We start from the raw sequence: 27,935 nt of genomic DNA, 5'->3' as shown, positions 1-27,935 counted from the left end.
GATCTCACAAATTCCTACTTACAACTTGAACTAGATGAGGAGAACAAGTCATGCTTGACTATAAATACTGATCTAGGCCTATTTCAATTTAATAGGCTGCCATTTGGAATGTCTTCTGCCCCCGTCATATTCCAAGGGGTGATGAACCACATTTTGCAAGGTATTGAAGGGGTAGTATGTTAGTTAGATGACATACTCATTTCTGCACCAAATTGGAAAATCCATAATAATATATTAAATGAAGTGCTCAAATGATTAGAGAAGCACAGAGTTCGAGTGACTGCTCATAAGTGTGAGTTATTTCAAAGCTCAGTGGAGTACATAGGGCACAGAGTAGACAAAGATGGTTTACATCCAACCGCGGTTCCGCACCACAGAGGAACCGTGGGGACTGTGGGAAGAGATTCAATTACCCGTCTGATCTGGAAGTTCATTGGCGCAGTCACACTGGGGAGAGATTGTTCACCTGCTGTGTGTTTGGGAAGGGATTCACTCATTCATCCCACCTGCTGAGACACCAGCAAGTTCATACTGGGGAGAGATCGTTCAGCTGCTTTGAGTGCGGGAAGGGATTCACTACCTCATCCAACCTGCTGAAACACCAGAGAGTTCACACTGAGGAGAGGCCGTTCACCTGCTCTTTGTGTAGGGAGGGATTCACTCACTCTTCCAGCCTGCTGAGACACCAGCGAGTTCACAAGCGACTGCAGGGTTTGGATTCTGCTGCTATTGCTGCTCTTATTCACATCCTACTGAATCGTGTTCATTCTGTTAGTTGCTGTTTGTTTCTGCTGATATTAATAACCCTTCAACTAGGCTGGAGTTTAATATTTTGATATTTCAAATAACAGTGTTGATATTTGATGTCTCCAAGATAAGAGGGCACTAATTGATGTCCAGTTTCTGACTGCTCCATTTTTGATCAGGGGGAGGAGCAGTGAGAGATCAGGGCCCAGGAGCATTATGATCAGGGCCCAGAAGAAGCGAATGTTCGGGGCCCAGAAGAGGCGAGAGCCCAGGGACAGCACGGGCCAGCCCACACTGCGATCTGTGGATAGTAAGAGCATGCGTGCGCACTAGGTCCGTGCAGCAGAGCTTGGTCTCCAGTCGTCTGGATTAATCCATGCCACTGAATCAAGACCTAGCTCTGTCAAGCCCGTGTGGTGGCTGGTGTGCAACGGCCACCCCATGTTTAAAGAATCCACGCACAGGCATCTTCCACCCTTCAGTATGCAGTTCTAGACCTAGATTGTCAGGTCCCTCATTGAAACACCTGTGAACTTATCTATTTTTGGTGTGGAAGCAGGTCATCGTCGATACAAGGGACTGCTGAATACTATACTACATCCAACCAAGGGAAAACTGGATGCAATTAGAAATGCACCCACTCCCAAGAATTTCACTGAACTTTGATCATTTTTGGGTCTTTTGAACTATTATGGGACGTTCCTACCAAATTTAGCTAGTGTTACATCCACTGAATAAGCTGTTTAAAAAACAGGTCCAGTGCAAGTGAACAGAAGAATGCGATGCAGCATTCAAGGAGTGTAAAAACGAGTTGGTAGAAAGCACCGTGTTAATTCACTATGACATAGATAAGGAGATCAAGCTAGCATGTGATGCTTTTCCGTATGGAGTTGGGTCAGTAATCTCTCATGTACTACATAGTGGGGAGGAGAGACCAATTGCTTTTGCTTCACGTACTCTCAGTTTCAGTGAGCATAATTATGCGCAAATTGAAAGGGAAGCTTTGGCATTAATTTTTGGGCTCAAGAAGTTCCACAAATACTTGTATGGTCGTAAGGTTACCATTGCTGTCGGTAGACCATAAGCCCCTGACAGCAATCCTCCATCCAAAGTCCCCAGTTCCAACCTTAGCTGCAGCCCGAATGACATTGAGTACAGATAATCAGCTGATCACCGTAATGCTGATGCTATGTCTAGGTTGCCATCCCTATCATAAGTTATACCTGATAGGTAAAAAGTGTTCGATTTTTCATACATGGTGAACTGCCAGTCACAGCTGAAGAGATTGGTAGAGCAACCAAACGTGACCCAGTTATATCAAAGGTGTATGATTACATAGCAACTAGCTGGCCAAACCAGGTATCTGAGGAAGATATGCATCCATATTTAATTCATAGGAATGAATTGTCAGTGGATAAAGATTGTATCATGTGGGGTGCAAGAGTAATTATTCCAAATAAGTTCTAGCCCAGCATGACCAGCACCTGGGAATATGCTTGATCAAGAGCTTTGTATGCAGTTACTTATGGTGGCCAGGTTTAGATAAAGAGATAGAGTACATCATCAGTCAGTATACGACATATCAATCGGTGAGCAAGAAACCACCATCAGTACCATTATAGCCATGGAAATGGCCTCCCAGGGTGTGGCAAAGGTTACATATAGATTTTGCTGAGCTAGAAGGACAGCAATTGTTTGTTGTGATTGATAGCCATTTGAAGTGGGTAGAGGAGTTTCCGATGCAGAAAATAAAAACAAGCAAAACACTAGACAATTTGCAAGGATTATTTTCTTCATATGGCCTCGCAGAAGAAATGGTGACTGATAATGGGCCACAATTTTGTTTAGAAGAATTTGCACAGTTCACGATCAAAAATGGTGATTCCACCGTAGCACCCTGTTTCAAATGGTGCAGCAGAGCGCACAGTATAAATTTTAAAATGGTGCTCTCATCAAACAAATGTTGGATCCAAATCCAAAGACATGGCAGTTGTCATTGAACCACAAATTGGCTAATATTCTAATTACTTTTCATAATACTCCTCATACAACTACTGATAGAACACCAGCAGAGTTGTTTCTCAAATGACATCCATAAACCAGGTTCTCATTGTTAAAGCCAAACTTGGCAGTCAGTAGAAGAGAAACAATTAAGACAGAAAGATAATCATGATCGAAGTAGAGTAAGAGAGAGAAATGTGAAATTCAATCAGGTGAGAGTGAAGAATCATCACCATAAATGATTAAAGTGGTTACCAGGAAGAGTAGTGAAGATATGTAGCCCTCGTACATATTTGGTCAAGGTGTTTGATCATGGAAAGGTTAGGTTTGTTCACACTGATCATATTTTACCTATAGATGTGGAAGGAGTTGAAAGTTAGAATGATTGGTTTATTTCTGATGAGTCAGATAGTCTTATTACAAGTAAAGTACCAGTAGCAAATCCTACATCAGATGTACTAGAAACAAGTCCAAGAGAAAGTCAGAATTTAAGTCTGAGCCCGAGTCAGGCAGACAAGCATTCTGAAGTTGTATAGAGTTCAAATGTAGATCAAGGGCATCCCTTGGAGGAAATATCTCCTCAGCCTAGAATGAGTTCGACAACATGTTTAGGAAGTTCTGTTTGAGAGCAAAGGTATCCTTTTCGAAACAGAAAAAAAGTGGTTAAGTTTGATTTGCAAATATGGCAAAATAAGTCTGTATCTTTTGTTGTGTATAACCATGCAAGTTATGTCTGATAATTGCTTGTTATAATTACTTCTTCATTAAGGAGGGAGAAGTGTAACATGATAGGTCCAAGTCAGCATGGATTTGTGAAAGGGAAATCATGCTTGACAAATCTTCTGGAATTTTTTGAGGATGTTTCCAGTAGAGTGGATAAGGGAGAACCAGTTGATGTGGTATATTTGGACTTTCAGAAGGCGTTCGACAAGGTCCCACACAAGAGATTGATGTGCAAAGTTAGAGCACATGGGATTGGGGGTAGTGTACTGACATGGATTGAGAACTGGTTGTCAGACAGGAAGCAAAGAGTAGGAGTAAATGGGTACTTTTCAGAATGGCAGGCAGTGACTAGTGGGGTACCGCAAGGTTCTGTGCTGGGGCCCCAGCTGTTTACACTGTACATTAATGATTTAGATGAGGGGATTAAATGTAGTATCTCCAAATTTGCGGATGACACTAAGTTGGGTGGCAGTGTGAGCTGCGAGGAGGATGCTGTGAGGCTGCAGAGCGACTTGGATAGGTTAGGTGAGTGGGCAAATGCATGGCAGATGAAGTATAATGTGGATAAATGTGAGGTTATCCACTTTGGTGGTAAAAACAGAGAGACAGACTATTATCTGAATGGTGACAGATTAGGAAAAGGGGAGGTGCAAAGAGACCTGGGTGTCATGGTACATCAGTCAATGAAGGTTGGCATGCAGGTGCAGCAGGCGGTTAAGAAAGCAAATGGCATGTTTGGCCTTCATAGCAAGGGGATTTGAGTACAGGGGCAGGGAGGTGTTGCTACAGTTGTACAGGGCATTGGTGAGGCCACGCCTGGAGTATTGTGTACAGTTTTGGTCTCCTAACCTGAGGAAGGACATTCTTGCTATTGAGGGAGTGCAGCGAAGGTTCACCAGACTGATTCCCGGGATGGCGGGACTGACCTATCAAGAAAGACTGGATCAACTGGGCTTGTATTCACTGGAGTTCAGAAGAATGAGAGGGGACCTCATAGAAACGTTTAAAATTCTGATGGGGTTAGACAGGTTAGATGCAGGAAGAATGTTCCCAATGTTGGGGAAGTCCAGAACCAGAGGTCACAGTCTAAGGATAAGGGGTAAGCCATTTAGGACCGAGATGCGGAGGAACTTCTTCACCCAGAGAGTGGTGAACCTGTGGAATTCTCTACCACAGAAAGTTGTTGAGGCCAATTCACTAAATATATTCAAAAAGGAGTTAGATGAGGTCCTTACTACTAGGGGGATCAAGGGGTATGGCGAGAAAGCAGGAATGGGGTACTGAAGTTGAATGTTCAGCCATGAACTCATTGAATGGCGGTGCAGGCTAGAAGGGCCGAATGGCGTACTCCTGCACCTATTTTCTATGTTTCTATGTTTCTATGTAATAGAGAGCTCCACATAGTAGATTACTGCTCCACCTAGTGGACTAATATGGTAGGTAATGCATCTGCTAATGTTTATACAATAAAAGCATCAGGTGACTAGATCACCTGACAAGTTCCTGAGTTGAAGCCATCTTGTAAGCGTGTGCTTTAGTGATGTCACTGAGAAGATATCACAATAACCACTATGCTACCGCACCTCTCTATGTATATTAAATTATATTAAAGATAACAGACCAATAACTGATACAAACCACTCCTGTGTTTTTTGGTTTCCAACATTAGAAGGACTCCACATATGGGTATTTGTTTGCTGTTGTCACTGACAGATTGATTAAAGAGATTGTTTGGGGTAGTTCAGATTTCCTAGCCTTTTTTAATAGAAAGAAAGTCATGCCTTTACATAGTACCTTCCTTGACCTCAGGATGCCCCAAGGTGCTTTATAGCCAATTAAGTTTTCTTTGGTGCAGTCACTGCTGCAATGTGGGAAATGCAGCGGCCAATTTGCACACAGCAAGGTTCCACAAACAGCAATGTGATAATGAGTACATAATCTGGCTTTTTTTTTGTGGTTTAGTGGTTGGTTGAGGGATAAATATTGGCCAGCACACTGGGAAGAACTCCCCTACAGTTCTTCAAAATAGTGTCATGTGATCTTTTATGTCCATCTGAGTGGGGAGACATAAAAGATCCCTTTCGAAATCCAGCACCTCTGAGAATGCAGCACTTCCTCAGTATTGCACTGGAGTGTCAGCCTGGATTATGTAAAAAAATATTTCCAATAAAAACATAATCAATAAACATGTGTCAAAAAATATTGAAGATAGGATGGGGTTACAAGGAGATAGGGAATTTCAATCTTGTACTACAGAACTCCTCCTTGTGGACCACTGTGGTAATGCAACTGCTGATGTAAATGCAATAAAGTGTCATGTGACCAGGTCACATGACACGTTCCTGTAGAGCCATCTCATGTGTAGTGTGCTTAGTGATGTTGTAAAGAATATATCACAGAGTTTCCTGTCTCGGAGTTCTTAAAATGCAGAGACCCAGTTAAAGGGTCAGGACATAGGGCGATAGAGCGAGAAGCAGTGAGTGGTGAGGAAAGGGGGACTGAGGGTATGGTCTTAAAGCAAGCTAGGTAGTCTGATGGTATAAAATAGCTCCCTCCATTGTGTTAAAGGCATGATGTCCTTTAAACTAAATGCGTGAGCACACTTGTTATCCAAAGCAGTCAATAAGAACATATCTGCATTCTCATTAACAGTGCTGCACTGCCCCTGAGCTGCACAGTTCTGAGGTCTCGGGAAAGACTTGGTTCGAGTAGTGGACTATTCACCAAGTCTTCATTCTAACAGTGCAAGCACTGGGAGGAAGAAGAGCGTGGAGCATTTCATAAAAGGACGAGGAAGTTCAGGGGAGGAGTGACCATAGTAATATTGATAAAATAGAGAGAGCTACCAATTAAACAAATGGCTTCTGCTGCACAAAAGGAGAGCTGGGTGGACATTTGAAATTCTGAATGTACATACAATGTGACAGAAACAGAGCATCAACTACATTTAGATAAACTCACAAGACCAGTTATTTTCTGCTTAAAATAACTCAACAGATTACCTTCAAAAAGCCGAGTTGAAACCAATCAGCGTCCTTAAGTGATATTTGATATCGGTGCAGTGAATTGTACAAATGCCTTTTGTCGTGGTAACATTGTCACTTAATGTTCCTCAACAGTTGTAATATGGTTCCAATCTCATTTCAGACTGCAGCATCGCAAGCAACTTACTCTGATTGCTTCCAAAAGCTGCACATACAGCCTACCCATCTCCCAGCCACCGACTGACACCAAGTGAAATGTGGATGTTGTTAATGCTGATAGAGAGAGCCATGTTCTGCAAGAGTGTGTTCCTCACTATGCTGGAAAGAAAAATACAATCGAGATGGCCTAATTTACAGCATATTAAGCAGTAAAGCTTTTGTGATACAAGGTGCTTACAGGGCTGATGGGAGACATCGCTTATCTCGACTGATCGCTCATTTGTAGCCTGAGTGTTCTTTACCTGCCCGACTGTCGCTGGGAGTGTGGGAGGTCGGCCCATGTGGACTCTCGTTTTGGCGGTCAGTCTCATTTGAATATAGTGGGGGATGGCTCTCTCGGTGCAAGCCCAGCACTTTAACCATTCGGCCATCATGCCGTGAGTGCAATTGAAGTATTGGCCTGGATTTCCCGTTGGGACACTGCACTGGTGGACGTCAGGAGGCTGGGAACTGATGTTTATGTCCCTGCCACAAAGATCAACTCATTCCAATATTTTGAGGCAGGCTGCCGCAGCCTGTGAGTTCCTGATTAGCGTGCGGCTGGATTCAAAGCGTGCAACAGTTTAAAGGGTCAGGTATTTGAAGACAGTTGGAAAAGTTATGATGTTATGATGACAGCCAGGATCCATTCAAAATGAAATTAAATGAATCACATTCACTCATCACTCATCACTCGCTGACCTACATTGGCTCCCAGTCCCCGAACACCTTGGTTTTAAAATTCACATCCTTATCTTCAAATCCCTCCATGGTCTCACCCCTCCCTATCTCTGTAACCTCCTCCGACCCTCCGGGAACACTGATTTCCTCCAAATCTGGCCTCTTGTCCATCCTCCACCTCCTACACCCCACTGTTGGCAGCCATTCCTTCAGCCCTAGGCTCTGGAACTCTGTCCCTAAAGCTCTCTGCCTCTCTATCTTATGACGCTCCTTAAAATCTACCTGTTTAACCAAGCCTTTGGTCACCTATCTTAATGTTTCCTTTTCTGGCGAGATGTCAATTTCTGTCTGATTACGCTCCTGTGAAGCGCCTTGCGATGTTTTACTGCATTAAAGGAGCTATATGTGCAAGTTATTGTTGCTGAAAGCAAATGTCGCTGAGGGAGAACTGGAGGTCCTTCTGGGAGGTATCAGTGGAGGAGAAAAAGGGGGAATTTTGATTCTGCGGAAAGAGGGTCATCCCGAGGAATGAAGACAGCCAGATGTAGGTCTGTGGCTTTGGCTGTTCGTGGCACCTTCGTCACCCCACCTAATGCAGAAAAATGAACAATGACCTGACAAGAGCAAGTAAGGTAAGGTGACTCATTTTAAGCTCCCTGGAAGCCTCTATATTATAATCTTACTCATAACCTCACTTGTAAGTTGTAGAATAAAGCACCCTCCATGCCGTGCCATAGTGCTTGTCCCCTATCTCTGCAGCCTTAGTATTCTGATAGACCTCCAACACATAACAAAAGTCTCACACACGACCCTGCATGTTTCCCCTTAGAAAGTATTAAATGCGGTTTTCAAGAAAGGAGGGATTATCAAGGAAATACATATTTTTAAAAAACTATTTACATCAATGATTAACCATACAATTAGCAAAACAACAGAGTCTCCTCCGACTGAACCTGCAATCTTCAAGCTCTTTTAAAATTCACAGAATGTTTCATTATCCAATTCTTCACACTTTCATTCTCAGCATTTAATCTATGTAGGGCCCATTGCATCTTTCTAATTGCACAGTTTGAAGTAAGCCATCCCAGCTTGTTTCTGTTGTGTATGGAGAAAGAGTCAGACTGAACACTGTGAGCTCAAAGTAAAGTGTGACCTTAGTCTTTTATTGCTGGTCACCAGAGTGCCTCTCCAACCTGTGAAGCCTCCTTAAATACCTGTGCTCCCAAGGGATTATGGGATCCCTTGGGACTCCAGGAGATGAGCCCTCTGGTCGCTGTACAGAGTAAGTACAATTCCCTCGAAATAACACTCCCCCCCCCCCCCAAAGTCAATAGTGTTACGATTTATAATGTGAGTCGATCTGGGGCCCTTCTTGCCCTGGTTGATCGTCTCGGTGTGAAAGCTGGTGTTGTTGAATCATTTGTTGGGCCCTCGCTGGGCTGCTGTGCAGCTGGCCTTGCTGGGCTGCCTGGTGTGTTGGGACCTGCTGGGCTGCTGTGGATGATGGGTTCTGCTTTATGGTCAACTGTGGTGCCGGTTGCCACTGGTGTGTGTGTTGGGGGATCAAAAAAGGTAGGGTCCAAAGTGGGTTTCTCAGGGTAGTCCGCCAATCTGAGTTTGATTTGGTCCAAGTGTTTCCGGTGAATGAGTTCATTTGAAAGTTTGACCCGAAAAACCCTGCTCCCCTCTTTGGCCACGACAGTACCGGGAAGCCACTTGGGACCTTATCCATAATTTAATACAAATACAGGATCATTGATTTCAATCTCACGTGACACATTTGCGCTATCATGGTATGCATTTTCTTGAAGCCGCCTGCTCTCTACCTGTTCATGTAGATCAGGGTCAACTAACGAGAGCCTTGTCTTAAGTGCTCTTTTCATGAGCAGTTCAGCAGGTGGAAATCCAGTGAGCGAGTGGGGTCTATTGCGGTAGCTAAGCAGGACTCGGGATAGGCGAGTCTGCAGTGAGCCTTCAGTTACCCTCTTCAAGCCTTGCTTGATGGTTTGCACTGCTCTCTCTGCCTGACCATTAGACGCTGGTTTAAACGGGGCAGATGTGACATGTTTGATCCCGTTACGGGTCATGAATTCTTTGAATTCAGCACTGGTAAAACATGACCCGTTGTCGCTCACCAGGACTTGGGTAAGCCGTGTGTGGCAAACATGGCCTGCAGGCTTTCAGTAGTGGCAGCGGACGTGCTAGCCAACATTATCTCACATTCAATCCACTTGGAGTACGTGTCTACAACCACAAGGAACATTTTTCCTAAGAACGGTCCTGCATAGTCGACGTGTACCCTAGACCATGGTTTGGAGGGCCAAGACCATAAACTTAGCGGCGCCTCCCTGGGTACATTGCTTAACTGCGAGCATGTATTACATCTATTACATCTGTGAATGCAGGACTCTAAGTCTGCATCGATACCGGGCCACCACACGTGGGACCTGGCTATCGCTTTCATCATTACGATGCCTGGGTGGGTACTGCATAGGTCATTGATGAAGGTGTCTCTGTCCTTCTTGGGGATGACTACTCGATTGCCCCACAGAAGGCAGTCTGCCTGTATAGACATTTCACCTTTGCGCCACTGGAACGGCTTTATCTCTTCCTGCATTTCCACTGGGACTCTGGACCTGCTCCCGTGAAGCACACAGCTTTTGAATAGAGATAATAAGGGGTCCTGGCTTGTCCAAATTTTGATCTGCCGGGCAGTGACGGGTGATTGCTCACTCTCAAATGCTTCCATAACCATGGCTAGATCTGCACCATTTCCACCCCCGTGGTGGGCAATGGCAGCCTACTGAGAGCATCAGCGCAGGTTTCTGTGCCTGGCCTGTGGCAGATGGTGTAGTTGTATGCGGACAACGTGAGCGCCCATCTCTGGATGCGGGCCGATGCATTGGTATTTATCCCTTTACTCTCGGAAAACAGGGATATAAGTGGCTTATGGTCAGTTTCCAATTTGAATTTCAGCCCAAACAGGTATTGATCCATTTTCTTTACCCCATAGACACACGCTAACGCTTCTTTTTCAATCATGGTTCTCTCAGCCTTAGACAGACTCCTGGATGCATAAGCAACCGGTTGCAGTTTCCCGAAATCATTAGCTTGTTGCAATGCACATCCGACGCCATATGACGACGCATCACATGCTAGTACCAAACGTTTACATGGATCATACAACACAAGCAATTTGTTTGAGCATAACAATTTTCTCGCTTTTACAAAGGCATTTTCTTGGCTTTTGCCCCAAACCCATTCGGCCCCTTTTCATAGTAAGACATGTATTGGTTCTAGCAGTGTGCTGAGACCCGGTATAAAGTTACCAAAGTAGTTCAAGAGCCCCAGAAACGGCTGCAGCTCCATCACGTTCGATTGCCTCCGTCTTCGCGTTGGTGGGCCTGATGCCATCCGCCGCAATCCTCCTTCCCAAGAACTCCACTTCAGGTGCCAGGAAAATGCATTTCGAGCGTTTTAAACTGAGCCCCACGCAGTTGAATCGACTAAGAACCTCCTCCAGGTTCTGCCGGTGCTCGACTGTGTTCCGACCTGTGACCAAGATGTCGTCCTGGAGGACCACGGAGTGCGGGACCGACTTCAGTAAACTTTCCATGTTTCTCTGGAATATCGCCGCCGCTGATCGGATTCCAAACAGGCATCTGTTATAAACAAAAAGACCCTTGTGCGTGTTGATGCAGATTAGAGCCTTCGATAATTCCTCCAGTTCTTGTATCATATAGGCTGAAGTTAAATCCAGCTTCGTGAATGTCTTTCCTCCCACCAGCGTTGCAAAGAGGTCGTCTGCCTTTGGTAGTGGATATTGGTCCTGCAGGGAGAAACGATTGATAGTTAATTTGTAATCGCCACAGATTCTGATGGTGCCGTCTCCCTTGAGGACTGGGACAAAAGGATTGGCCCACTCGCTGAACCCGATCAGTGAAATGATGCCCTCTCGTTGCAACCGATCTAGCTCGATCTCTACCCTTTCTCTCATCATGTACGGTACTGCTCTCGCCTTGTGATGGATGGGTTGCGCCCCCAGAATTAGGTGGATCTGCACTTTTGATCCTTGGAATTTCCTGATGCCTGATTTGAACAGCGAAGGGAACTTGTTTAAGACCTGGGCACACGAAGTGTGGTCAGCGGGCAATAGCGCTCGGACGTCGTCCCAGTTCCAGCGTAACTTTCCCAGCCAGCTCCTGCCGAGCAGCGTGGGACCATCGCCCAGTACCACCCAGAATGGTAGCTTGTGCACCGCTCCATCGTAGGAGACATTTACAATAGCACTGCCGATTACAGGAATCAGTTCTTTCGTGTAAGCTCTTAGTTTCGAGCGAACTGGAGTTAAGACTGGCCTTGAGGCCTTGTTGCACCATAAACTTTTGAAAGTCTTTTTGCCCATGATGGACTGGCTCATGCCCGTGTCCAACTCCATTGACACCGGGAGTCCATTTAGTTCAACATTCAGCATTATTGGGGGACAATTCGTGGTGAATGTGTGCACCCCATGTACCTCTGCTTCCTCTATCTGAGGCTCTGGTTCGTCGTGATCCTCCGTGGATCTGTCCTCCTCTGCAACATGGTGGTTTGCAGGTTTAACAGGCTGAGCAGCTCACCTGCACACTCGTTGGAGGTGTCCCATTGTTCCACAGCCCTTGCAAATGTACTCTTTGAATCAGCATGAATGGAAACGATGATCACCCCTGCAGCGCCAACAAGGTGTTAATGGCCTTTCATTCATCACCCTTGATGGTGGACTCTGAGACATCTGCGGACATGCAGCTGCCCTGTGTGACCTGCCCTGTACATTACGATTTGAAAACAACATCACTTTATTCACAGTATTTGTAGCAGCACTTGTATGCTGAGAGATTTGCTTCGTATTGTCACTGGTGGCAATGAACGCTATGGCCCTACTCAAGGTTGGGTCTCTAAAGTTTGCGAAGTATGGTTTTGTGGCCAATGCCAAGTGCAAAGAAGTCTCTGAGCATGTGCTCCAAATGTCCTTCAAATTCGCAATGTCCTGCAAAGGCGTCTTAGCTCGGCGACATAACTCGCCACTTCTTGGCCTTCAGAACTTTTGTAGGTGTGGAACCGGTACCTCGCCATCAGAACGCTTTCCTTCAGGTTAAAATGCTCTTGGACCAGTGTGCACAAATCGTTGTACCATTTCTCCATGGGTTTCGCTGGAGTGAGCAGATTCTTCATAAGGCCATACGTTGGTGCCCCACAGACGGTGAGAAGGATCGCCCTTTGTTTGGCAGCACTCTCTTCCCCATCTAGCTCATTGGCCACGAAGTATTGGCTGAGTCGCTCCACAAAAGTTTCTCAATCATCTCCCTCCGAAAATGTTTCCAGGATGCCCACTGTTCTCTGCATCTTTGGGTTCGCTATCTGTATTTCGTCGCCAGTTGTTGTGTATGGAGAAAGAGTCAGGCTGAACACTGTGAGCTAAAAGTAAAGTGTGACCTTAGTCTTTTATTGCAGGTCTCCAGAGTGCCTCTCCAACCTGTGAAGCCTCCTTAAATATCTGTGCTCCCAAGGGATTATGGGATCCCTTGGAACTCCAGGAGATGAGCCCTCTGGTGGCTGTACAGAGTAAATACAAGTCCACATTCATAACAGTTTCCTTTGATGATGTCACAAGATTGGTTAATTAAACAAAGCTGTTCAAAGAATCAAGGGAAACAGAGGCTTATGAAAACCACCTCTTCCCCCCCCACCCCCCCCCCCAAAAAAAAAGAGCTGCTGGAAAATAAATTATTTTGGATTGTGACCCCCCCTTGCAGGGGGCATTTGTTTAAAGTTAAATTAAAAAACAAAGAACAGAGGCTTATGCAACAGATCATTTAAAGAGGATAGCAGTGGTGGCATTAGTTCTTCAATATATTGGCCCATCTTGGCTCGAATTACTGTGGCTAGATAGATAACCATAAGGGGATGATTTTGTTTAATTCAATATAAATTCAAATCATAAACACACTCTTTATTAATCCGTTTACAATGTTGCACGAAAGAAATCTTTCCCACTCAGTGGGTTTGCTCAACAGTTCAGGTCCAGGGAAATTGATGAATTTCGACGACTAAATCCCTATTTCTCTCTAGCTGTCTTCTTGGGATGATGGGGTTTGAACGCAAGAACTTTTTGGAACGAGGAAAGGTGATTCAGCGAACTAACCAACTCCATCCAATACAACACAGAGAGTTTGACCATTGTGGATTCATCTCCAGCCCTACATCCTGCAATCTCGACCTGCCTTTCCTCCTTTCAGACGCTCCTTAACCAAACTTGTAGTCATCTGCCCTCGTATCCCCTTCTGTGTCTTGGTGTCAAATCTTGTTTAATAATGCTCCTGTGAAGCGCCTTGGGACATTTTAACATGTTAAAGGCCCTGGATAAAGACAAGGTGGGGGGGGTGAAATTCATGCATCCCGGAGGTGCGAGACTTAACGGCAGGCGTGGAAGTCCTGCCCCACTCGAGCAATTCGGGTTACGGTCCCCGGAAGGAAGTGGAGCGCTAAAGCAAGCCTCCGCAGCACTGCACATGGATCTGTGCAATGCTGCCGCGTCCGAGGGGCCCTTCCCTCACTTAACGGGAAGGGCTATCGCTGCCGATTCTGCAAGGAGAAAAGGCACCTGCCTGGACACGGGGATGCCGGGCTGAGCGATCGCAGCCAGGGCCCCACGAAGAAAACGGAGCAGTAGCAGGAAACACAAGGTAAGTTTTTTTTATTCCCCCGGCCACCTCGCCTTAATCATCGCCCCGGTAGCGGCCGGCCGCCCGAGACACGTCCCCTGCGGCTGCTGGAGTTTTCGCCCGGCGCTGCTGCAGAGGGCGAAAGTTAATTTCGTGGAAGGGGCGCCAATGGGGCGATGCGCGCGGAGTGATGTCACGATCTCCAGGCGCAGGATATTGGGACGCAACGCTATAGCGCCGCCGCTAAACTCTCACCCAGTATGGCGGGAGTCATTGCCAGCATCACGCCTGGGCGGTAAGGCATTTGCGCCCCATTAGTACCCCCCTGGGATCGGTAACGGGAGGAGCAAATGCACCGAATTTCTAACCCAAGTTGTTGTTGTTTTTACACATGAAACACTAAAGAACAGAAAGCATTGTGGTATTTTTCTTTGTAAAACCCCAAGGTATCAGTTTAACACAGGCCTGCCACCTGAGCGGCCCAATCAAAGATTGTTCGTCCATTGTGAAAGCAGGATTTCACCATCGTGCTTCATGCAACTGTTACAACTTCGGGACTGCTGCAGATAAGTTCTGCTGTTCAGTGCCGTTGAAGCTAAGAGGTCAAGGCCTTGTGTCATTGGTCTCGTCCACAAAGCGTCTGAGTGCGGGTAAGCAACATTCAAATAGCGTTCACGGGGTTTATCTCTTCTCTGGACTGCCTCCCACATGCCTCACGGTTGTGCAGAGTGGGAGGAGGTTACATGTAGAGATTCTCAGTGCAGAGGTAGATGTTGCCAGGCGTCATAAAATTGTTAAGGTAAAAATAAAACTCAAAGTTCTTGGCGAGTGAACAGGGAAAATAAAGCTAAAATCTATACCGAAACTAAATGCAAATGCTTCTGACTCAGTGCCATAATTCCATGAGTATAATGAATGGCACAATGGATTTTTCATGTTCCCTAATTGTTTCCCCTTTTTCTCTTGAAGGTTGACTCACCCTGGGATACATAAGAACACAAGAACACAAGAAATAGGAACAGCTGTAGGCCATGTAGCCCCTTGAGCCTGCTCTGGCATGTAATAAGATTATAGCTGATCTTCTACCTCAACTCAAAATTCCTGACCTATCCGCATAAGCCTTGATTCCCTTAGTGTCCAAAAATCTATCATTCCATCGACCTCACGTAGCTCATCTAAGTGGCGATTATGCACATATGAGCTATAGAAACATAGGGGCCAAGTTTCGGCCAGAGTTGCTCCTGTTTTTTTTTGGAGCAACTGGTTTAGAATGGAGTATCTTAGAAATTTGAATTCTCGGCATTTAGTTTGCTCCAGTTCTAGTCAGTTAGAACAGTTTCACTTTGGAACAGAATTTTTTTTTCAAAAGGGGGCGTGTCCGGCCACTTACGCCTGTTTTCAAAGTTTAGGCAGTGCAAACTTACTCCAAACTAACTTAGAATGGAGTAAGTGAAGATTTTTGTACGTTCGAAAAAACCTTGTCGACACTTTAGAAAATCAGGTGTAGGTTACAAATTAGGCGTAGGGAATGGGGGGAGGGGGGGGGTTTAAAGAGAAGTTTACAAACATTAAACACTTCAGTTTTACAAATAAAGAACCATCATCAATAATAAATGATAAATACATCAATAAATCAACCAATAAATCAATCAAAAAAAATTAATAAAAAATAAAAAAAGGGGGGAAGGGGAGTGGGGGGGAAGGGGAGTGGGATGGGGAAGGGGAGAAGGGGAGTGGGAGGGGGAAGGGGAGAAGGGGGTGGGAGGGGAGAAGGAGGTAGGGTGGGGGGGAGGGGAGTGGTGGGGAGGGGAGTGGGATGGGGAGACGAGGGGTGGGAGGGGGAGAAGGGGGGTTGGGTGGGAGGGGGAGAAGGGGGGCGGGGTGGGAGGGGGAGAAGGGGGGCGGGGTGGGAGGGGGAGAAGGGGGGTGGGGTGAGGGGGAGAAGGGGGGTGGGGTGGGAGGGGAAGAAGGGGGTGGGGGGAAGGAGGAGGGGGGAGAGGGGGAGAATGGGGGGAGGGGGGTTTGGGAAGGGGGGAAGGGGGGAGGACGGAGGGGAAGGGGTGGGGGGGGAGAGGGGGGAAGGAGGAGAGGGGGAGAGGGAGAGAAGGAAGAGAGGATGTAGGGAGGGAGGGAAGAAGAGAGGGAGGAGGGAGGGAAGAAAGGAAGGAGAGAGGAGGGAGGGAAGGAGAGAGGAGGGAGGGAAGGAGAGAGGAGGGAGGGAGGAGGAAGAGAGTAGGGAGGGAGGAGGGAGGGAGGGAGGAGGGAAGGAGAGAGGAGGGAGGGAGGGAAGGAGAGAGGAGGGAGGGATGGAGGGAGGGAAGGAGAGAGGAGGGAGGGAGGGAAGGAAGGAAGGAGAGGGAGGGGGAAGGGGAAGGGAGAGAGGTGGGAGGAAGGGAGAGAAGGAGGCTGAACGGCCGGGCCCAAGACCTCGTGCTGGATTTACAGGAAGGTGGCGTCGGGTCTCGGGCGGAGTCCGGGGGGGGGAGAGAGTCGCGGAGGTTGGGGTGGGGTGAGAGAGAGTCGCGGAGGTCCGGGGTGGGGGGGAGAGAGAGTCGTGGAGGTCCGGGGGAAAGAGAGAGCCGCGGAGGTCCGGAGGGGGGAGGGGGGAGAGAGAGTCGCGGAGGTCCGGGGGAGGGGGAGCGGAGGTCGGGTCGCCGGTGGGTGGAGCGGGGGTCAGGTCGGGTGGGAGGAGCCGTATTCATGCAGCCCCAGTGAGGCCATTCGGCCAGGGCTAGGGGCTGCATGCTTCGGGCCCCTCCCACAGCTTTGGGCACCTAGAGCTACTGCACATGCGCGCCCACTGTAGCGCACATGTGCAGAGGTCCCGGCACTGTTTTCAGCGCAGGGACCTGGCTCCGCCCCCCCACAGCTCATGCTGCACTGCGCCCAGCTCCAGAGGACCTGCAGGGAGCCGGAGAATCGTTAAGTATTTTTTAGACGCACTTTCTGGCGCGAAAAATGGGCGTCCAGGTCCGGGCTGCGCCGTTTTATGCGCGGCCCGAAATTTGGGCCCATGGAAACATAGAAAATATCAGCAGTAGTAGGCCATTCGGTCCTTCGAATCTGCACCGCCATTCAACATGATCATGGCTGATCCTCTATCTCAGCACCATATTCCCTTACTCCTTTTTCCCCATACTCCTTGATACCTTTTGTTTCTAGAAATATATCTATCTCCTTCTTAAATATATTCAGTGACTTGGCCTCCACAACCTTCTGTGGTAGAGAATTCCACAGGTTCACCACCCTCTGAGTGAAAAGATTTCTCCTCATCTCGGTCCTAAATTTCATACCCCATATCCTGAGACTGTGACAGCTTGTTCTCGACTTCCCAGCCAGGGGAAACATCCTCCCTGCATCCAGTCTAACCAACCCAGTCAGAATTTTATATGTTTCAATGAGATCCCCTCTCATTCTTCTAAACTCTAGTGAATACAGGCCTAGTCGACCCAATCTCTCCTATACCAGACTATTCAACACTGTGGAGGGAGGGGGCAATTGCACACACCTGGACTGACTCTTTCCTCACTGGGTTCAATTCCAGGGATGAAAACCCTGGCTGATTTTTTTTCCCCTTCCCTGGCACTGACAATGAAACCAATTATAGCGCCGCCCAATGTTACCTCAGCTGAGATCAACTTTAATGCACTCTAACAAACAGCACTGGAGCCCAATTATCACAATGCAACTGCACTCTTGGATTTGTGAGCTTATATTTTCTATTGAAGTTGTCAGCTCTTATTCAGAGTCGACAATAACCATTATTACCTTCTTGATACTCTCTGAGATGACCGTTGTCAGGCATTTCGTGCACAAAGAACAAGAATCATCTTCAGAAAATCATCTTTTCTACCAGACTTGGTGCAAATCAATAGATTTGTTTTCTTGAAGTATTTCTGCTGTAAACATCCTGAAAGTTCTCAGGCGTCATGCCAGCTTCTATCAATTCTAACTGCAGATACTGAGGTCTTGGTTACATGCGAACTGCTGACAACAAACGCTTCCATGCATGAGAGAACTAAACCTATCTAGCTCACTGCAAGCAAGCAACTCAACTCACAGAATTTACACTTGTATCTTTCTGGATCACATCTCTCAGACATGTCCCAAAGCACTTCACATAACTATGGATTACTTCTGGCAGCGGTCAATATTACATAGGCAACACAGCAGGCACCTTTCATACAGCAGGAAACAAAAACAGCTAATACCAGCTAATCCGGCGCTTTGACCAAAAACTTTTTTCCTTCCTTTCAGTTATCAAGGATCGTAAACTTCAACATCTCTTGGACACCAACACCCCTCCGGAACCTTCTTCCCCAACACTTCCCTCTGATCGCATCCCTTCTTCCAATCTCACCCCCTGCCGGGTTTTCACTATCCCCTCCGACCTTCCCCTCTCTGACCCTGAACGATCAGTCCTCAGCAAAGGCCTGAGCTTCATCCCCTTACGCCCCCACCTCAACGAATTTCGAGCTTGGCACGATGCTGAACTCTTTTTCCGTCGCCTTTGCCTCCGTGTCCACTTCTTCGGCCAGGAGTCTTCCCCCCACACAGCTGACCTTTTCTCCCGTTAACAGAATTCTCGCTTTACCTGGACCCCTCCCTCTGGCATCTTACCCTCTCTAGACCCCTTCATTGCAAACTGCCGATGGGACATTGGCCGTCTCAATTTCTCTGCTCCCCTCACTCACTCCAACCTACCTCCCTCTGAACTTGCAGCACTCCACTCGCTCAGATCCAACCCCAACCTTGTCATCAAACCCGCTGACCAGGGTGGTGCTGTTGTTGTTTGGCGAACCGACCTCTACCTTGCAGAGGCTGATCGCCAACTCTCTGACACCTCCTCCTACCTCCCCCTGGACCATGACCCCACCACTGAACATCAAGTCATCATTTCCCAGACCATCACTGACCTCATCTCCTCTGGAGATCTTCCCTCCACAGCCATCTTCCCCACACAGCCCGCTTCTACCTCCTTCCCGAGATCCACAAACAGGACTGCCCTGGTATTCCCATCATTTCAGCCTGTTCTTGCCCCACAGAACTGATTTCTTCCTAAAGCAAATCTATTTTTTTTCCCCTTGTCCACTCTCCATCACTTTAACAGTTTCCAGTTTCCCGGTCCCAACCGTCTCCTTTTCACTATGGATGTCCAATCCCTCTACACTTCCATTCCCCACCAGGACGGCCGGAGGGCGCTCCACTTCTTCCTCGAGCGGAGGCTCAACCAGTCCCCATCCACCACCGCTCTCCTCCCCCTGGCTGAACCTTTTCTAACATTGAACAACTTCTCCTTTAACTCCACTCATTTCTTCCAAATTAAAGGTATTGCTATGGGAACCCGCATGTGCCCTAGCTATGCCTGCCTTTTCGTGGGCTATGTGGAACATTCTTTGTTCCAGTCCTACTCGGGTCCCCTCCCTCACCTCTTTTTCCGGTACATTGATGACTATCGGTGCCGTTTCCTGCTCTCGCCCTGAACTTGAAAATTTTATTCACTTTGCAACCAATTTCCACCCTTCCCTCACCTTCGCATGGTCCATCTCCGACTCTTCCCTTCCCTTCCTTGACTTCTCCGTCTCCATCTCTGGGGATAGGCTTTCGACCAGTATTTACTATAAGCCCACTGACTCCCACAGCTACCTGGACTACACTTCCTCTCACCCCGCATCCTGTAAGCATTTCATTCCATTCTCCCAGTTTCTCCATCTCTGTCGCATCTAATCTGAAGATACCATCTTTCACACTAGTGCCTCTGACATGTCTTCCTTTTTCTTTAACAGAAGATTCCCCTTCTCCGTGGATAACATGGCCCTCGACTGTGTCTGTTCTATTTCCTGCACCTCTGCTCTCACCCCTTTCCCTCCCTCTCAGAACCATGATGGGGTTCCCCTTGTCCTCACCTTTCATCCCACCAGCCTCCACGTTCAACGGATCATCCTCCGCCATTTCCACCACCTCTAGCGTGATCCCACCACCAATCACATCTTCCCCTTCCCTCTTCTCGGAAGGGACTGCTCCCTCCATGACATCTTGGTCCATTCTGCAGTCACCCCTTCCCCTTCCCATGGCACCTTTCCGGGCAAGCGCAGGAGATGCAACACTTGCCTTTTACCTCCTTCCTTCCCACTGTGCAGGGCCCCAAATACTTCTACAGGTGAAACAGTGATTTACTTGTACTTCTTGCAATTTAGTATACTGTATTCTCTGCTCATGATGTGGTCTCCTCTACATTGGGGAGACCAAGAGTAGATTGGCTGACCGCTTTGTGGAGCACCTCCATTCAGTCCGCAAGTGTGACCCTGAGCTTCCAGTTGCCTATCACTTTAATTCTCCACTCTACTCCCACTCTGACTCCTCCGTCTTCAGTCTCCTACACTGTTCCAATGAAGCTCAACGCAAACTCAAGGAACTGCACCTCATTTTTGTTTAGGCACTTTACAACCTTCTGGACTCAACATCGATTTCAACAGTTTCAGAGCATAGACGCTGCCAATCTGTGGCTCCCTTGCCTCCACTACCCCCCACCCCCACCCCCCGCCCCCCTCCGTGTCCCCTAACCCCCTCAGAGCCTGTTTCTTTCTTTTTTTCTCCTTGTCTCTAATGGCAGTTGGTCATTATCCCACCATTCACACCCTATCTTGACTAATGTTTTTCTAACTCCTGGCATTACCATTTGAATTTGAGCCATCATCCCTTTTGTCTCTCTAATCTCTCCTGTCTTCCACCCTATCACAGACCTTCCCTTTTGTTCTTTCTTCCCTTCCCCCTTTCAATGCTTGTTAAGAATCCGTTCTTTTCTAACACTCTCCAGTTCTGACGAAGGGTCATCGACCCGAAACATTAACTCTGCTTCATCTTCACAGATGCTGCCTGACCCGCTGAGATTTCCAGCATTTTCTGTTTTTATTCCAGATTCCAGCATCTGCAGTATTTTACTTTTGTGCCAGTTAATCTATTCTCAGTTGAAGGAAGAATGGTTACCAGGAGATCTTTAATGCCCAACAAAGTCCACATGAAGAGACTGGCGGGACCTTGTTTTCTTGACTCATCTAAAATGATGGCACCTCTGACAATGCGGCACTCCCTCAATACTGCACCCGATTGTCAGCCTAGGATATGTCCTTGGTGTGGGGCTTAAACCACAATCTTCTCAGTCAAGATGTGAGAGTGCAATCAGTTGAGCCAAATTGACCGATCATGAGGTTCCTGAATAAATATAAATGAGAAGATGGACGGATTTTTGAGAGATAAGGGAGTCAAGGGTTATAGGAAGAGGGCAGGGAAGTGGAATTGAGGCCAAGATCAGATCAGCCATTGCAGAGCAGGCTCGAGGGGCCAGATGGCCTACTCCTGCTCCTATTTCTTGTGTTCTTATGTTCTTATGAGAAGGCCATCGGTCCCCATTAGATTTCTACCTAGAAAAATGTGCAATCTCCAGTCACAGCATCTAACTGTTCGTTAAATAATTCCAATATTTTTGCCTTTGTTGTCTTATCCAGAATTCCATTCCAAGCGTTGAATAATCTTTTGTGACTGCTGAATTAATCTTAATGTTGTCTATTTATGGATTTGAACCTGTGCCCTCTCTCCCTAATCTCATGATTTAACTTGAAGTTGTGTTGTGGATTTATCTTTCTGTTTCCATTTGTGGTCTCAGAGATTCCCTCTCAATCACCATATTTCGGAGCTGAGGAGTCCAACAAGTGTCACATAATTCAGACCCCCACATGTGCCAGGGCTCAGCCTCCAGGACCTTCCCTGCGTAGCCTCCATGGCTTGCGTGTCTCTCTTGTGTCTTGGCAATCAAAAGTAGACCCAGTACTCAAAAGGTGCAGACTGAATGGAGCAGTGTGCAGTTTTAGTATGACATCCTCTGATTTGCATTCCCCTGATTTAACTATAGAGTTCATCATCGTATTTGCTTTGTTGGCACCCATTCATCTCTTTCCGTGTCACCTTTTCCTGGTTAAATACCATTCATGAGGGTAGAATTAACTATTGGTGACTCTGTTAAATGATTCCTAGCTATTGATGGTTCGAACATTAGGAATTCCACTACTGATCCGGGGGCTTTCCACTCAGCACGTTCTCCCATCCCAACATCAATCACCTGTTTCTGTCTCTTCCACCAATTCCTTGTCCATTTCTAGGTTTCACTTGATTATGCGCTCCCTTTATATAAGAAATAGGAACAGAAGAAGAACAGAAGATTGCCACTTAATACAATCATGGCTGATCCGATCATGGACTCAGCTCCAATTCTCTGCCCGCTCCCCATAACCCCTTATCCCCTTATCGTTTCTGTCTTAAACTTATTCAATGTCCCAGCTTCCACAGCTCTCTGAGGCAGTGAATTTCACAGATTTACAACTCTCTGAGAGAAGAAATGTCTCCTCATCTCTGATTTAAATGGGCGGCCGCTTAGTCTAAGATCATGCCCTCTAGTTCTAGTCTCCCCTATCAGTGGAAACATCCTCTCTGCATTCACCTTGTCAAGCCCCCTCATAATCTTTTAATGTCTGTCGCAGCCTTTAATATGAAACCTTCTGGAAATCTTTGTGAAGAAGAAATAACTTGTTGGTTTGTGATGAATGTTAGCCAGGATACTAGGAGAATAGTGTCATGGGCGTCTGTTACTAACGAGCAGTTACCCAACTAAAGAGACAAATGGTTAAAGGTCTCATCTGAACAACAACAACAACTTGTATTTATATAGTGCCTTTAATGTAGTGAAATGTCCCCAAGGCGCTTCACAGTGTTATGATACAGAAAATTTGACACCGAGCCACATAAGGAGAAATTAGGGCAGGCGATCAAAAACTTTTTCAAAGAGGTAGGTTTTAAGGAGCATCCTGAAGGAGGAAAGAGAGGTAGAGAGGCGGAAAGGTTTAGGCAGGGAGTTCCAGAACTTGGGGCCCAGGCAACAGAAGGCACGGCCACCAATGTTTGACCGATTATAATCAGGGATGCTCAAGAGGGCAGAATTAGAGGAGCGCAGACATCTCGGGGGGTTGTGGGGTTGGAGATTACAGAGATAGGGAGGGGCAAGGCCATAGAGAGATTTGAAAACAAGGAAGAGAATTTTGAAATTGAGGCATTGCTTAACCAGGAGCCAATGAAGGTCAGCGAGCACAGGGGTGATGGGTGAGCGGGACTTGATCCGAGTTAAGGCATGGAGAGCGAGTTTTGGATCAACTCTAATTTACGTAGGGTAGAATGTGGGAGGCCAGCCAGTAGTTCATTGAGATAGTCCAGTCTAGAGGTAACAAAGGCATGGATGAGGGCTTCAGCAGCAGATGAGCTGAGGCAAAAGCGGAGACGGACGTTGTTACGGAGGTAGAAATAGGCGGTCTTAGTTATGCTGCGGATATGTGGTCAAAAGCTCATTTCAGGGTCAAATATGACACCAAGATTGCGAACAGTCTGGTTCAGCCTCAGACAGAAGTCGGGGAGAGGGATGGAGTCGGTGGTTAGGGTACGGAGATTGAGGCGGGGACCGAAAACAATGGCTTCGTTCTTCCCAATATTCAATTGGAGAAAATTTCTGCTCATCCAGAACTGGATGTCGGACAAGCAGTCTGACAATTTAGAGACCGTGGAGAGGTCGAGAGAAGTGGTATTGAGGTAGAGCTGGGTGTCATCAGCGTACATGTGGAAACTGACGCTGTGTTTTCAGATGATGTCACCAAGGGGCAACATGTAGATGAGAAGTAAGGCAATGATCCAACATTGCAGCCCTCAGTTGAAGTGCCAGTCCAGATTGGGTGGGCAAGTGTTGGTTGGGAAGTGGGGGAAGCATGACCCCATCCTTGGAAGGGGAAAATCAAGTCCATTCCATGTCCTATCCTGTGATCGCTGCTGGAAAGTGCATGTGAAGCATCTTGGGATGCATCGATGCATGAGAGGTGCCATGTCAATGCAAGTTGTTGTTCTATGGGCATCAGGTGACAACAAGATGAGGCTCAGCTGCAATGGCCTCCAGAGATGAATAACCCACTGGGCTAGTCAGCAGGCACCCGTAGAGTTGCACTCCAGTGAGCGTCCAGGCCTTCAGATCATTGTTCCTGTGGTGAGACGGTAAGTAAGTGGGAACCACTGCAATGGCTGCTCAGAACATTAAGCAGTGTTTTCTTCTGAGCTAACACATTCTGGGTAATCACAGTGACACTATTGATTAGGGAGTGGCGTTCCCCAACCCCAAGCACCACTCAATGAACAGATAGTCACCTTCAACAGCGGCTTCCGACTGCAAAGCTATCTGTTGCCATGGCAATGTTCCTTTACCTCCAACACTTCCAAATATGTACTGAAATTCAGCTTAGTGCGGAAATGTACAGCTTCTAGGCTGGGAGGGCAATCTGTTTATTTGTATTATTGCTTTCAATTGTGGTAAAGATTCAGAGAACCAACTGTGGAATGCTTGTAAAAATGTTATTCAGAGGTACTGGGCTTCAGGATTGCATTTGCGTTCTGACAGCTTGTGCCAGCAAGTGGGAGAGAGTCTGAAGGTGGTTACTCTCAGTGTGAAGGTGAGTGCCTTCAAGTGACAAAATTATATCACGCTTTAGCTTACGGTTAAAGGGTAAAAGCAGAAGCTGCACCTTATAATAAGCACTGTTTCACCTGTGTTGTGTCTGCCGAATCAGTCATCTCTCTATTACCTTGGTGCTCTGGTCTCTGAGATTTCTCCTTCCTAATTGGGTATGTTCTACTTTCCTTAGTCACCGATGGAAATACAACAAAACCCTTCTGCCCAGTTACATTCTACCCCAAAATAAAAAGGTTCTGTACAGTCACATTCTACCCCCTCCCAAAACTGTTGTGGAACTTCTGTGCGGATGATATGGGGTGGGTGGGGGCAGAGTGGTGGGAGACGCAGCCTCCAATGTATAACGAGCAATGCCATCGGAGATAAGCAAGTGGATTATAAAATGCCCCAGTGTTCTTGCTCTGCACACTGCAGGGAATGGCAGTTCTTGTATGTATTGAATCAAACCATGTGGAACAGGAGCAGGCCATTCAGCCCCTCGAGCCTCTTCCACTATTCAATTAGATCATGGCTGATCTTCTACCTCAACTCCATTGACCCGTGTTTAGCTCCTCAACACTTGATACCCTTACTGAACAAAAATCTATTGGTGAGTCTTGAAACATCCATCCCACATGTTGCTAAAGAATAACAGACTCTCCCCCATTATTACATACATCTTCGTAACATTATATCTGATATGTCCTTACTATACAGTGTAAATGCACACGAGGCTCATACTTGGGAGAAGGTCACTCTGTGACCAGTTCCCTTTATTACCAAGACCTCAAGTGACGAAGGTGGTTGGAGCTTCTCCTATTATACCGGAAAGTCCAGGTTAGGAGTGTCTCCCACAGTTCGTACTTGTGGTCAATGTTCTCAAGGTGTACAACTTAGGTCAGCTTATACATGGGTTACAATGATAGTTGAATACATGACATCACCTTCCCCCCCAAAGTATTATTGGGGTCACAGGTTAAGTCTCTCTGGTGGTTTATGCTCCCTTGTAGAACGCCTGAGTTGGGGCTCCGGTTGTTGGGCGCTGGCCTGAGTGTCTGCTGTTTGTGGTGCCTCAGGCCTGTCCGGACTGCCCACAGTGACTGGGCTCTCCTCCACTTGGTTCCAGTGTTCGGTCACCTGTGGTGGAGTAAACTCTACATCGTGTTCTTCCTCTGCTTCTTCCATGGGGTTGCTGAACCTCCTTTTAGTTTGATCCACGTGTTTGCGGCAGATTTGTCCATTGGTAAGTTTAACGACCAAAACCCTATTCCCCTCTTTGGCAATCACAGTGCCTGTATCCATTTGGACCCTGCAGCATAATTAAGGACAAAAACAGGGTCATTGACATCAATACATCGCGCCCTCGCATTCCTGTCATGGTAGCCACATTGTGACTGATGCCTGCTCTCAACAATTTCTTTCACAGTAGGGTGTATAAGGGATAACCTGGTTTTGAGTGTCCTTTTCATTAGCAGCTCTGTGGGTGGAACCCCTGTGAGTGAGTGTGGTCGGGATCTATTGGCCAACAGGAGGCATGATAAGCAGCTTTGCAGGGAACCCCCTTGGATTCTGAGCACCCCCTGTTTGATTATCTGCGCTGCTCATTCCACCTGGCCGTATGAGGTCGGCTTGAATGGTGCCGTTCTGATATGGTTGATTGCATTGCCTGCTATGAAGTCCTGGAATTCAGTGTTTGTGAAGCATGGGCCATTGTCGCTTACCAAGACGTCCAGTTGACCATGGGCGGCAAACATTGCCCGTAGACTTTCTACCGTGGCAGAAGATGTGCTTGAATTTAAAAAGGCACATTTAATCCATTTGGAGTAGGCGTCTACTACAACCAAAAACATTTTTCCCATGAAAGGACCTGCGTAGTCCACATGGATGCATGACCATGGCTTGGCGGGTCAGGACCAGGGGTAAGGGGGGCTTCCCTGGGTGCGTTGCCCAGCTGAGCACACATGTTGCACCTGCGAACACAAAGTTCCAGGTCTGCATCTATCCCTGGCCACCAAACGTGTGACCTGGCAATTGCCTTCATCATGACAATGCCCGGGTGCTCATTGTGAAGTTCTCTGATAAACACCTCTCTGCCCTTCTGCAGCATGACTACTCGGTTTCCCCACAGTAGGCAATCGGCCTGAATCGAGAGTTCATCCTTGCGCCTATGAAACGGTTTAAATTCTTCAGGGCATGCCCCGTACATGGCTGCCCAGTCCCCATTCAGGACACATTTCTTAACTAAAGACAGTAGCGGGTCTTTATTTGTCCAGACTTTAATCTGACGGACTGTCACAGGTGAGCCTTCGCTTTCGAAAGCTTCACCAGCCATGACCATCTCAGCATCATGCTCAGTTGCCCCCTCAGTGGTGGCTAGTGGGAGCCTGCTGAGTGCATCGGCACAGTTTTCAGTGCCCGGTCTGTGCCGAATTGTGTAGTCATAGGCGGCTAACGTAAGTGCCCACCTCTGTATGCGGGCCGATGCATTTATGGCCTTGTTGTCAGCCAAAAGGGACATTCGGGATTTGTGATCTGTCTCCAGCTCAAATTTCCTGCCAAACAGGTACTGTGCATTTTTTTTAACTGCATATACACATGCTAGCGCTTCCTTTTCTACCATCCTATAGCCCCTTTCTGCCTGGGACAGACTTCTGGAGGCATAAACTACCGGCTGTAACTGACCATTGGCATTCAATTGCTGCAACATACACCCGACCCCATAGGACGAAGCATTGCACGTTAAAACTAGTTTCTTACTCGGTTCATAGAACATTAACAGTTTGTTGGAGCACAACAAATTGCGTGCTCTATCAAAAGCCCTTTCCTGGCTGTCAACCCAGATCCAATCGCGACCTTTGTGTAGGAGCACGTGTAGCATCTCTAACAATGCGCTCAATTTGGGAAGAAAGTTCCGTCGTGTTACGGGGTCTGGGTGCTCTCTGGATCGCTTCTGTTTTGGATGCAGTAGGTCTGATTCCGTCTGCTGCTACCCTCATCCCCAGGAATTCTACCTCTGGAGCAAAGCAGACGCACGTTGCCTTTTTCAGTCGAAGCCCCACCCGGTCCAGTCTGCATAGCACCTCCTCCAGGTTGTGGAGATGTTCTTCAGTATCGCGACCCGTGATGGGGATGTCGTCTAGAAAAACCACCGTCCTTGGAATCGACTTGAGGAGGCTTTCCATATTTTGCTGAAAGATTGTAGCAGCCGAACGAATCCCAAATGGACATCTGTTATACTCAAACAGCCCCTTGTGTGTTGTGATGGTGGTCAGCTTCTTCGACTCACTTGCTAGCTCCTGAAAAAAGTTTGCCACCGGATAGCGTCGCAAAGAGGATCTCCGCTCTCGGTAGCGGGTACTGGTCTTG

This window comes from Pristiophorus japonicus, chromosome 18 (genome assembly GCF_044704955.1).
Source record: "Pristiophorus japonicus isolate sPriJap1 chromosome 18, sPriJap1.hap1, whole genome shotgun sequence".
NCBI classification, from domain to species: domain Eukaryota; kingdom Metazoa; phylum Chordata; class Chondrichthyes; family Pristiophoridae; genus Pristiophorus; species Pristiophorus japonicus.
The sequence above is the reverse complement of the archived record's forward strand: the minus strand, read 5'-3'. Positions refer to the sequence as shown.